This window comes from Bubalus kerabau, chromosome 5 (assembly GCF_029407905.1).
Source record: "Bubalus kerabau isolate K-KA32 ecotype Philippines breed swamp buffalo chromosome 5, PCC_UOA_SB_1v2, whole genome shotgun sequence".
Taxonomy (NCBI): domain Eukaryota; kingdom Metazoa; phylum Chordata; class Mammalia; order Artiodactyla; family Bovidae; genus Bubalus; species Bubalus kerabau.
The window spans coordinates 13,400,663-13,412,127 of record NC_073628.1 but is presented as its reverse complement, the minus strand read 5'-3'; the positions used below and the strand labels follow the sequence as shown (position 1 = coordinate 13,412,127).

At 45.1% G+C, this 11,465-nt stretch overlaps 1 pseudogene; it reads right to left on the bottom strand.

Annotated features, from left to right (window-relative positions):
- Nucleotides 1-557: 557 nt before the first annotated feature.
- On the bottom strand, nucleotides 558-9,485 carry LOC129653647 (pregnancy-associated glycoprotein 1-like; annotated as a pseudogene).
- Between the last annotated feature and the right edge of the window lie 1,980 nt (nucleotides 9,486-11,465).

The following is an 11,465-nucleotide window of genomic DNA, read 5'->3' as shown; positions in this document are numbered from 1 at the left end:
CTGTACATGTGATCTGAGGTGGGTCATTCAGAGAACACCCTTGAATTCTGATGTCTGCAATCTTCTTTCCTTACTAGGTGATGCCTTTGGGATTTAAAACCCTAGGGTAGCTTGAACTCCCTGATGGTGTAGAAGCCTTAAGGAAAATAGTTGCCAGGCTAAGACCATCAAAGTAGACTGAAAGGAAAGAGCGAAGGTGAGAGAAAATTGATGACTTCGGATTTCTTGGGTCCAGTCACTGAGATCTTTGTATTTGCTCTGATTCTTGTTTCCTGGATTCCCAGAATTGTTTCAATGAGTCTCCGTTTTCCTTGAAGCCAGTTGGAGTAGGGCTTCTCTCAATTTTGATTCAGACTTGGTTTTAGATCCTTCACTCCCACTCACAGAGGCAACAATTTGTTTCAGCACCATTAAGAGTGAAACACTTTCTTCTTTCCTGAGAATATGGTGTACAGACCACTAAATACAGTTTACCAGCATCCTGGTCAGGAGTGCCCAAAGTGTGAGTGAGTGTGTCTTAGGAGCGGCCTTACTGATTCCTGAACCACTCCAAGCATTTACACTGCCTGTGCCAGGCCAATCCTGTCATTTCCTCGATCAAAGACTGAGAAATAGAGCCTCAGGAAGACGTCACCCAGGATCCAGGTCTCTGTAGATGAACTCACTTTGTTTTCTCAAAAGGTGGTATAGCAGTGGCCTCTAGAATCCTGAGGGAGTCAGACACCCTCACGAGTCAGCATGAGCCCTTACCAGTGACTCCCCCCAGTATCCAGACCCAGCACAATTCTTTGTTTTATTTCCCTCTTTTGGTAAGTATCAAGGGGTTTTCTCTGCAGCAGGTGATGTGAGAGTTATTCCAAAACCAAAGAGGGCCAAGACATGAGGTTGCCATGAGGAAGGGTGTGGTGAGTGGAGGACTGGGAGTTGGGGAAACAGAGGAATGAAAAACAACAAAGTCCTACTGTAGAGCGTAAGGTACTATATTTCATATTCAGTGATAAATCACATGAAAAAGAATAAGAAAAAATATATTTTTATGTGTATAACTGAGTCACATTGTTGTGCAACAGAACTTAACATAACACTGAAGATTAGCCACACTTCAATATAATTTTTTAGAAAAGAACAAGTGTGTCCATAGTTCCCCTCAATCTCTGTGTCTTTTCTTCTGACTCCTGCTCCTTGTTTTCTCTGCAGAGAATGCTGGTTCACCTCCTGCACCCCCACAATACAAACTTTATTTAAAAACATTTTTTTCTTGTATTGGAGTATTGCTGATTAACAATATTCTGAGTTTCAGGTGGACGTAAAGGGACTCAGCCGTATGTATCCAGGTATCCTGGTCCCAAGGACACCCCTCCCATCCAGGCTGTCATATAACTGAGGGGAGTTTCCTGTGGTACAAAGTAACTCGTTCTTGGTTATCCCTCTTAAATAGAGCTGTGCCCACAACACATTCTTGAAGACTTAACTCAGGAAATCTGTGAAGCCTCCTTTGGCCCACACTCACCCTCTTTGGCCACTCCAGGCTTGGTTGGGTAACGTACTCTGGTTCCCCATTCCCACTGGTCAGACCATAGCCCTCATCACCCCTCAAAAGTCCCCAGTGCCCAAGTGCAGACCACTTTGAGATGACATTTGCATGGAATCCAGTGTAGTTTTGTCTAGAACCAAGTAATCTTCCAGATGGCTCAAGAATTTGTGCTTTTAGAATTCCTGAAATTCCCTCTCTTCTTCAAAGCCTTCTTTGAGCCCATCAGCCTGCCCTGAACTCTCATAGGGAGCTGACATGAAGCCTCCACCCTGTGCCAGGGCTGAGCAGTCACTGTGCACCCTTTATTCAACTTAGGATCCAACCTCCCCACAGAGGGGTTGGGTACATCAACTCACAAAGGAGGCACCTGGCCAGAGCAAGGGGAAGATGCAGCCGAGAACAAGGCTGACCATGTAATTTATCATCCAAAACAGGAAATCTTTGAGAAGGGAACAGAGACTATTAACTTATGCGGGGACATCACACTGGGACTGTCCCCAGCCATTCTCCTTGTAACATGGCCTATTTGAGGGGCTGCTAGAGCTGAATTTCATGTTCATGCACCTACGGGTTCAGATTGAATTTTGAATTAAAGCTCTTTGAGGACTGAGGACCTTAGTGTTCACCTCTCCCTGGCTCCCAACATGCCATGAGGTGTGGCCTCTCCACGTATTTCAGGAAGATCCGTGTTCCACACGGCGCTTTACTCTCAAGTGTTTGGTTTTGTGGAACGCACTGGCCCAGCCACAGGGCTCAGCAGCATCTGCAATGGTGTGACATGGCCTCTAGAGGGCGCCCTCCTCCCAGCAGCAGACCAAGGGTTCCTGCAAGCTCCAGTTTGAGAACCACCCCTCAGTATTGTCCCCTCACCTTGAGGATGTAGGCTTGAGCTGGCACTGGGTAGTTGATGCCATTGATGGTGAAGATAATAGAGGGCAGAGTATTGACTGCAGAACATGAAACATAGTGCTGTTAGAGAGAGAGGGGAGAGGTTGGCTCTGGAGATCCTTGTTGTTTGTGGAGACTGGGAGTGATCCCGGGGCATGACCCTTCACCTTGGAACCCCGAGGCGTGGTGCCGATGAGCTTCTGTATGTTATCTACCAGTCTTCCTGGGCCTTGGATATGTGATGTCCCACTGTCCACAAGGGCATCACAACCATGAGAACAAGCAATAACCTCTCTCTTCATGGTGATGCTGAGAGACAATGGAAGAAAGCAGGCATCAAGGTCACTCTGAGTCTCCCCAGAGTTATCCCCTTCTTGACTGTCTCATAAACAGCCCTTTGTCTCTTGCCCTCTTTCCCTTTGCTCTCGACACAGCACCTTTCCTGACATCCTTGAATGCAGTACTTGAATACACCAGGATATTTTGTACCATGACACAAGCTGGTCTTCCTTCCTAGAAGACTGCACTCCCCTTTGACTAGCAAATTTCTTCTCATCTTCCAGATTCCATCTTAATTGTATTGTTTTCGGGAAGTCTTTCCCCTGGTGCTTATCAGTCTCCTGTCTTGGTTACTCTCTGTAGATCCTAACTCATGACTGCTGCTGCTGCTGCTGCTAACTCACTTCAGTTGTGTGCAACTCTTGTGACCTCATAGAAGGCAGTCTACCAGGCTCCGCAGTCCCTGGAATTTTCCAGGCAAATTACTGGAATGGGTTGCCATTGCCTTCTCCTCCTCATGTCTAGCATGTACCAAAGTCACAATTCACTATGTCGGCGAGTCACTTCATATACATCTGCCTTCTTATTTGTGAGGGCGAGTTTTATTCTCCTTGCCTCCCTAAAGTGCCTGGCATGCAGTGGATGCCCAATGCTTGTCTGTTCAATGAGTAAATGAAGACTGAGAAAACAATAAGAAACCTCCAGAGAGCTGTATCTGGTGGGGAACAAATAACCGGTCACACACAGAGTGAAGATAGATTCCCAGGGGCAGCAGATTCTCATAGTAGGGGGAGAGAGGGGCTCCTCTGGGAGAGGGTGTCTCCCAGCACTGCTCCTACAACCAGCTCAGACCCTGAGACCCTGGCCAGGAAATACATGACTAGCCCACAGAAACTCCAAAGTCAGGTCAGCTTTTGTCTGAGGGTATCACACAGAATCCTATCAATTATGCCTCTTGTCCTCAGGTCACTCCTGGATCCCACCTTCCTGATTCTCTGTTATAGCCCCTGCCTCACTGTGTGCCTATGAACATGGGATGCTTTTTTTATTAGTTGCTTTCACATCTTAAGACTGCAGCCAACCTCTCTCCACTGCTGGGTATCTGCTCCCTAAGGAGTCCAGTTTTACCCATTTGCTCAGAACCTTCCCTGTTGTTAAACAGACATTTATCTGCAGTGAGAACTTCCAATGTCCTAGGTAGCCCTGGACTGTTGGTCATCTTATCATAACTCTGTCCAGGCTGGTGAAATTCTCCCTGATCCTCTGTTCACCACACTATAGAGTCCTCTAACCATGCTCCCCACCTCAAAGAGCAGTGGGTGCAGCCCTCTCCCAGCCACACAGACCTCTCTGGACCCTTTTAGGACCCTGGTCAGAGCCTTGCTCAGAAGGCCTGGGGATTATGAACCCATGGGTTGTTTTTGTATTTATGTGCTTGTGTATTTGTTTGTATGTGTGTTTCTATCTGTCTCTGGGTGTGCTTGTTTGTCTCTGACTGGCTATGCATATTTTTATGTGTCTCTGTGTAGGTTTATATGTGTCTGCTCGTGTGTTTCCAAGTGTCTATGTGTCTGTCTGTGTCGTTGAGGGTGGTGTATATGTCTGTGTGACTGTGTGTCTAAGAATGTATTTGTGTGTGTCTGCCTCTGTCTATGTACAATAGTGGGAACATCACTGGGCTGACCCTCAGAGGGAGAGGCTTACCAGTCTATGCGTACAGTCCAGTCGCCCACTTGGACGAATGGTACCCAGTTGAGTTCTCCCTTGTAGTAGTGGTGGTCCACCCCACACTGCCTTCCCGCTTGTCTCCGTAGAGAGAAGTGAGTGGGGGTTTCTTAGAAGACAGTAACAACAGCACTATCTGAGCGCTGTGCTTGTCCATCCATCAAGGCCCTAATAAGGTCCCCATGAACAGATGAAGTAATAGCATCTAGGAGAGATTGGGATCCAGAAAGAGGTCTGTTACTGTCTCATGAGTGACACAGAGGAGGTTAGAAGCTGAAACACTTGTCTGAGCTCCACCTACTATGTCTTCCGAAGATGCCCTGTACTTCCAGTGACCTGAGTGCTCAGACACCCTCAGAGGACAGGGTGCTGAAGTGTTTTGGCTTTTCCCTTGTCCACCTTATCATTTTTTCAGGAAAATCAAGGCCTGGGAGCTCTAAGGGTGTGGGTTCAGGTCACCCAGAGTTGACTCCACTGGCCTGTGGCCTCCATTGTCCAAAGGGCCCCACATTCAGAACAGACCCCACCTCCGCTCTCCCTGTCTTGAAATGCCTAATATTTCTTGAACAAGGGGTCCCACACGTTTGTGTCCTACAGTTTCATTTATCACTCGCTCCACAATTTGGGTAGCTGGTCCTGGGCTCCCAGTGGAATGCTAAAGAGGAAGGAAAGATATCCACCATCCTTCTTCTTCCTTCCTTATCAAATTCATAAGCTAATCATATTGCTTTTTCTTCCAATTTGTTTCCTGTTGCCTTCCATTAGCCTCCTTCATAACTCACCACCCTAGACCAAGTTACTGGTCTTGAGCCCAGGAGTAGGGTTGTGTTCCAATAAAATTCTATTTATAAAAGCCAGTGGTGAAGCCAGGTAGGGCCCTGGGGTCAGAGTTATCCTGGGCTATATTATCTCTCAGGATACTTCTTTATCAATTGTTCTATAATTTTCATGCAACTGAAAGTGTCTTACAGCTAAGTTGGAGAAAGGAATTGTCCATCTCAGACTTACTTGCTCAAGTAGAAGGCAAAAACAGGCTCAGAAATGGCCCCTTGATTCTTCAGCTTGTCAAAGAGGGGGATGGCTCTAGAGAAGGATATGCTGGGGTAGTTCAAGCCCAAGATGCCATCAAAAGTTCTACGCACAAACCCATATTCTGCCATGCTTAGACCTAACGTCTGGTCAGTACTTACAAGGTCCCCAATCTGTGGGAGAGAAGAGTGTTACCACTTACAGATACGTGAAGTGGGGCTAGGACTGGGCTGGGGTGCATTTCCATTAGATCCTCAGAGAAGAATTGAGGCTGGGCTCTGTCTTTGGTTGCCCACAGACGGTTAGAGCAAGGTGGAAGGGGAATTTGGGTTCCATTTGAGAGAGGCTGTGAATTTTAAAACATCTGTCCCTGTGAAAAACACGACCCGAGTGAGTCAAATTAGCCTCGTGGCTTCTGTACAGGTGGGGCAACCAAGAGTCAGGCCAGATCCCATTGGTGCCACCTTATGGACAAAACAATCAAGAACAAGATAGCCTTCTCTTTGGCATCACTGTGACCTAATGACAGGAATGGACTGCATTCTCTGTAGTGTACTGTGGAGTCTTCTGTCCGGTAAGACAGAAGCTGAAAACACAAGCTTGCTTACAGGGTTCTATGAAATTACTGCCTGGAGAATTCACTTTTGGGGATATGTGTATATTACTGTGAGTATGTATGAGAGAGAAAGAGAGAGAAGATTTCTATACTTAAGTATACAAATACTTAAGTATTTGGGGGGAGACAGCTCATAGGTTTACTAACTCTCAAGGGTCCTCTAGAGCGAGAACTCATTTATCAGGCCCCTTGACTTCTCAGGCCTCCAGTTTCCCACTCTGGATACCTGAAGCCCTTGACTGCCCCCAGGGTCCCCAGATCAGTATTATCCTGTCCCCAAACACCCCACAGCAACTTCAGTCCTGAAAAGCCAGCCTAACTCCACCTTTTACCAAATGTGTGCTCTCAGCAAGGCCCTTGCTGCCTGGAACTCAGTTTCCTCATATATTTCATGAGCTAATCAGAGTAACTGCTTTGTGGGTTTGTTGCAGAATTCACCAATTATAACCTGAAAGTGGATAGAACAGTCTGTGAATATAAAAGTGGGTGCTTTTATCCCTTCTTCTCACTCCCAGTGAAATGAACCTTGAACTGCTCATGGGTAGAGAAGCTGCAAGTCCAAACCTCAAGCCACTTTCTGGGTTAGCTAATTTGTTTGCTCAATGGTCACCACGGACACTGCCACACCAGAGACACGAACCTGTGGATAAGATGGCCAATATCTATGGGAGTTAGGCTAGGAAGGGTCCTGTCAGATGGTCCTGCATCTGTTTTGTAAGCAGTGGTCACTCCATAGCCAGTCCTGACTCAGCAGCTGTTACACTGTTACCTGAACTGTGTCATGAACAACAACAACTTTCATTCTCCCAGATCCATAGGTGATCCTGAAGGTCTTATTGGTAAGCTGGAAGGTGGAAGACTGAAGATATCTGAACCTAACCTGTGTAGCTGCAGACACAAGAGATGAGCGTCATCAGGTGCCAAGGGTGGAGAACAGGTGGCAGGGCAAGTGAAGGATGGACCGGGTAGGGGGTGTCTGTACTCACAACAGGTTGAGCTGTTGCAAACGATGGAGGGCACCCACAAGTCAGATGAGGCTGTGTCAAAGACAATCTGGAATTCCTGAGGGGGTGTTCCAATGGTGATGCTACCCACATAGACCAACTAAAGGGAGAAGGAGGGAGTGAATTAGGGCAGAACTGACTACCCTCTATTCCCGCACTGATGCCTCCCTCTGGGTGTCACATATCTCTTGAGATCACTTTTTAACTACCGTTCAGCTCACAGACTTTGGTCATAGACGTATCTGCATTTGATATATTTTCCCTGTGCTTCATTGTATGCAGGATATTGACTGTATGACCAGGTGTTGAAGTGGTACCTCTTGCATAGGAATCCAGAGGCATAACCACTGGGCTCCCAGGACCGCTGGACACCCAGGGAAGTCCTGGTGCCTTCATTTGAGAAGCTCTGTAGGCTCTCCAAACCAAGCCTTAGCACCCCCTTCTCCAGGAGGTCCTTCTTGATCAACCCCAGCCACTCGCTCTAAACTCAGATCATATCCAATCAACACCACACAGGTGACCCTTTCATTTGACATGTATTTACTCTTTGCCTATCTCTCAGGCTGGCATGGGCATTCTTGAAGACAAAATAAGCCCTTTTCTCATCTAAAAAAAGTAAGCACTGTGTTAGAGTCTTATGGCCATGCACGGAATACAGGTTCAGTAACTTTTTTCTGCTGTCATTCTTACATCTGAGAAAATTGAATTCCTCTACCTGGGGATTCACAATTGCTTTGCAGTTGGTTCTACCTTTTTATCAGTGATGGTGCATTCTTCATCTGTAACTGAGGTGCTCACTTAGTTCAGAAGGAACAATCACCCTCAAACTAATGACACATGTTTGACACAGAAATGGATATTTACCTGACACCTGGTAATTGCCAGCCCAGTCACAAAGACCAACAGTTGAGGATGAGAGTGCCTTCCCCTCTGGATGGGGTCCCTGTTTTCCAGTGTCTCGGCCTCCTGCAGGAACCCCAACCCCAACATCCCACCTGGCACCTCCAGATGAGCCGCATTCCAGACTAGAGCACCAGGGGGCGCTGTGGAGCACCATCCTCCCCAAATACTCACATCTCTGCTGTTTCTCAGTGGGTGAATAGTCAGGTTTGAGCCACACACACACACAAAATCTGGGACCGTCTGTAAGGATGCTCCTTCAAGAAATTGTTCAGCATGTTTTTTCCACTGAGGGTTTTTCTCATGGTCTTCACTCTCCTTAGAGGTATTCTTTCATTGAGCATTTGACGAAGAAAACAAAGAAGATGCTACAATTAGCTATCAGTGTTAAGGTATAACTGTCATTGTAATGGCCCTGTGTGTTTTCTAATCATTTTAATGAAGCAGATTATTATTAGAATTTTATGCATATACCATGGCAAAGATATAGATTTGAATACAGGTTCTTTTCTGCCATCTTGGGTAAGCCATATGAACATGTGGTGTCTCAGTATCCCCTTTGGTAAAATGGTGGAATGTAACAATACAAACCCTCAAAATAGAATATCTTGGGGATAAGTGAAGTGATGGATATAAGGCACCTGATAAATAAGAAGTCTCAGCAATGACAGCCATTAGCATTGCTGTTGCCATTCCACTCATTCCTTCTCAAAGAACCTCAAGGAAGGAGGTAGAAGGGGGACTCTTATCCTCTTTTACAAGGGAGAAAATTGAAATGCAAGAGGTTTCTGAGTTGGCTGTGGTCACATTGATTTTAAGATATAAAACAGTGTATATAAAACAGTGTATCTTTCTCTAAGCTGAAAGAGAAGAGAGAGTTGAAAGAAGAATCCAAGATATAGGGAACAAGTATGGGAAATTCAGAGGCTTGACAAGGAAGTAAGAGTCAAATGAAAAATTAAAATCAAACAACACAAAGAGAAATAGACTCTCAGTGACTTCCAAAGAGATGGAGAAATAAATGACAGTGATACAGAGATGTAGACATAGGCATATACACACTGAAATAGACAGGGAAAAAAGAGGACATGTTGATCAAAATGTAGAAAAGTGCTATTCTACAAGACCACATCAACATCTGCATAGACTGTACACTGAACAGCTGCAAGGAGTTGCATTTTGAATAGGTCATGACATGACTGGACCCTAAGATTTGTGCAATCAAATCTACACCAAAACCTTGGGATCCGCAGTTCCTATAGCAAGTTACATATCAATAAGAAAGAGTTGAACCTTAAGACTCAGGGAAATATTCTATTCCCTTCTAAGCATGATGGGTGGAAGAATAATCAGATGAAAAGAAAAATCCAAGAAAGGAATATGATGTGACATACAGTCCCCACACTTACTTGACTATGCACTCTGAGAAGGCCACCAGACCGAGGAGCACAAGCCATTTCATGTTTCTTTCCTGGCTTCAAGTACTCTGGGAAGTTTTGGTTCTTAGCATGTAGTGGTGACCGGGAGCCCCTAGTTATGTATGCTCTGACCTATCCTAGTTTTCCCCTTCAGGCCACTAAAAGATCTGAAAAAAAACACCAAGGTCTCAATAAAGTCTTTACCTTCATCAGTGTCCTTGATGAATGGACTTTGAAGCTTTTCAGAATACACAGAATTGAACTGTAATCTCTTCCTTGAATCTTGGCTGAAAATCAAACTGATCTGCATGGACATCTAAGAAGACCAAGAATCTTGCCCAGTTGGAGAAATAACTGCTAAGAACATCATGAAAATGGATACTGAGGGCCATGCTCGACACGCGTGGTTTCATGTCATCTTCCGAGCCACCTCATGAGATATGCATTGCTGTCTTCATTGGCGAGAACGTTGCTAGGATGATAAGTTTTCAAATGGCAAAGTGAAGATTTAAGGGACAGCCCAGGGACATACAACTGGCTTTAGGTAGTGGGTCTAATGGCAGACATCAGGGACACCTATGATGCCAGGCCGCATCAAAGATTTAGGGCAGAGCAGTACTTCAATTGCATGGTTTCAGTATTGGAAGAAATGTCATATGTATCCACAAGTGTTTTATGTCATCCAACAACTGTACAAGGAAGAACTGTGTGCTAGGTTCTGGGTTAAAGGCTTCAAAGTCAAAGCTGATCAAGACAAAAGTAGTCTTTATCTTAAGAGATCTAGAAGTCTCATTCTCATGAACTCATGACCCCAGAAGTCAGGAGATATGATACAAGGACTAAGTGGCCATGTTGGAATCTGGGCAGCACAGGCCTTACCACTGGGAGCAGCCTTTCCTCCACTTCACCCATGCTGGAAAGCAGGCAAGTTGACCATGTTTTCAAGAGAATCAGAAGTTTGTATATTTATGTACAATCTACTGATTTTAATGGTAGCAATTAATTTTATTTTCCTGAAAAAAAAAAAGTGGGAACAAAATCTCCACAGCGATGTGCTGGAATCAGCCTTCAGTCTCTGCAGTTTTTTGTTTCTTGCCTATAATTGGTAGTGCAGTGGGGACAGAGGAATTTAATTCATGTTGGTTGATTTTAAAAGAGACTGAATGCATACTAAGCATGTTGACTCATTGGAAAAACCCTGATATTAGGAAAGATTGAAGGCAAGAGGAGAAGCAGAAGACAGAGGATGAGATGGTTGGATAGCATCACCAAGTCAATGGACATGAGCTTGAGAAAGCTCTGGGAGTTGGTTATGGATTAGGAAGTCTGGCATCCTGCAGTCTATGGTGTTGCAAAGAGATGGACACAACTGCAGGACTCTACTGAACTAAACAAATTGAGAACAAAAACTAATAAATCTAATTGCATCAAGTTGTTGACTAGCTACCTATAACAACACATTACTTAAGTGGCTTTAAAATTCAGACTTATGACTCTACATTCAGAGTGAAATATCTTCTAAGGAAAAACAAAAGTCCTGCCCATCAAAACAAAACCAAAGAATACCAAAAGGAAAAAAGGAAAGAAATCTGACACTATATTCAACAACCTTAGTTCAGTTCAGTTGCTCAGTCATGTTCAACTCTTTGTGAGCCCATGAACGTCAGCACGCAAGGCCTCCTTGTCCATCACCAACTCCCGGAGTCCACACATATTCATGTCCATTGAGTTGGTAATGGCATCCAACCATCTCTTTCTCTAACATCCCCTTCTCCTCCTGCCCTCAATCTTTCCCAACATCAGGGCCTTTTCGAATGACTCAGCTCTTTGTATCAGGTGGCTAAGTATTGGAGTTTCAGCTTCAGCATCAGTCCTTCCAGTGAACATTCAGGACTCATTTCCTTTAGGATGGACTGGTTGCATCTCCTTGCAGTCCAAGGGATATTCAAGAGTCTTTTCCAACACCACTGTTCAAAAGCATCAATTCTTCGGGGCTCAGTTTTCTTTATAGTCCAACTCTCACATCCATACATGACCACTGGAAAAACCATATTCTTGACTACACGGACCTT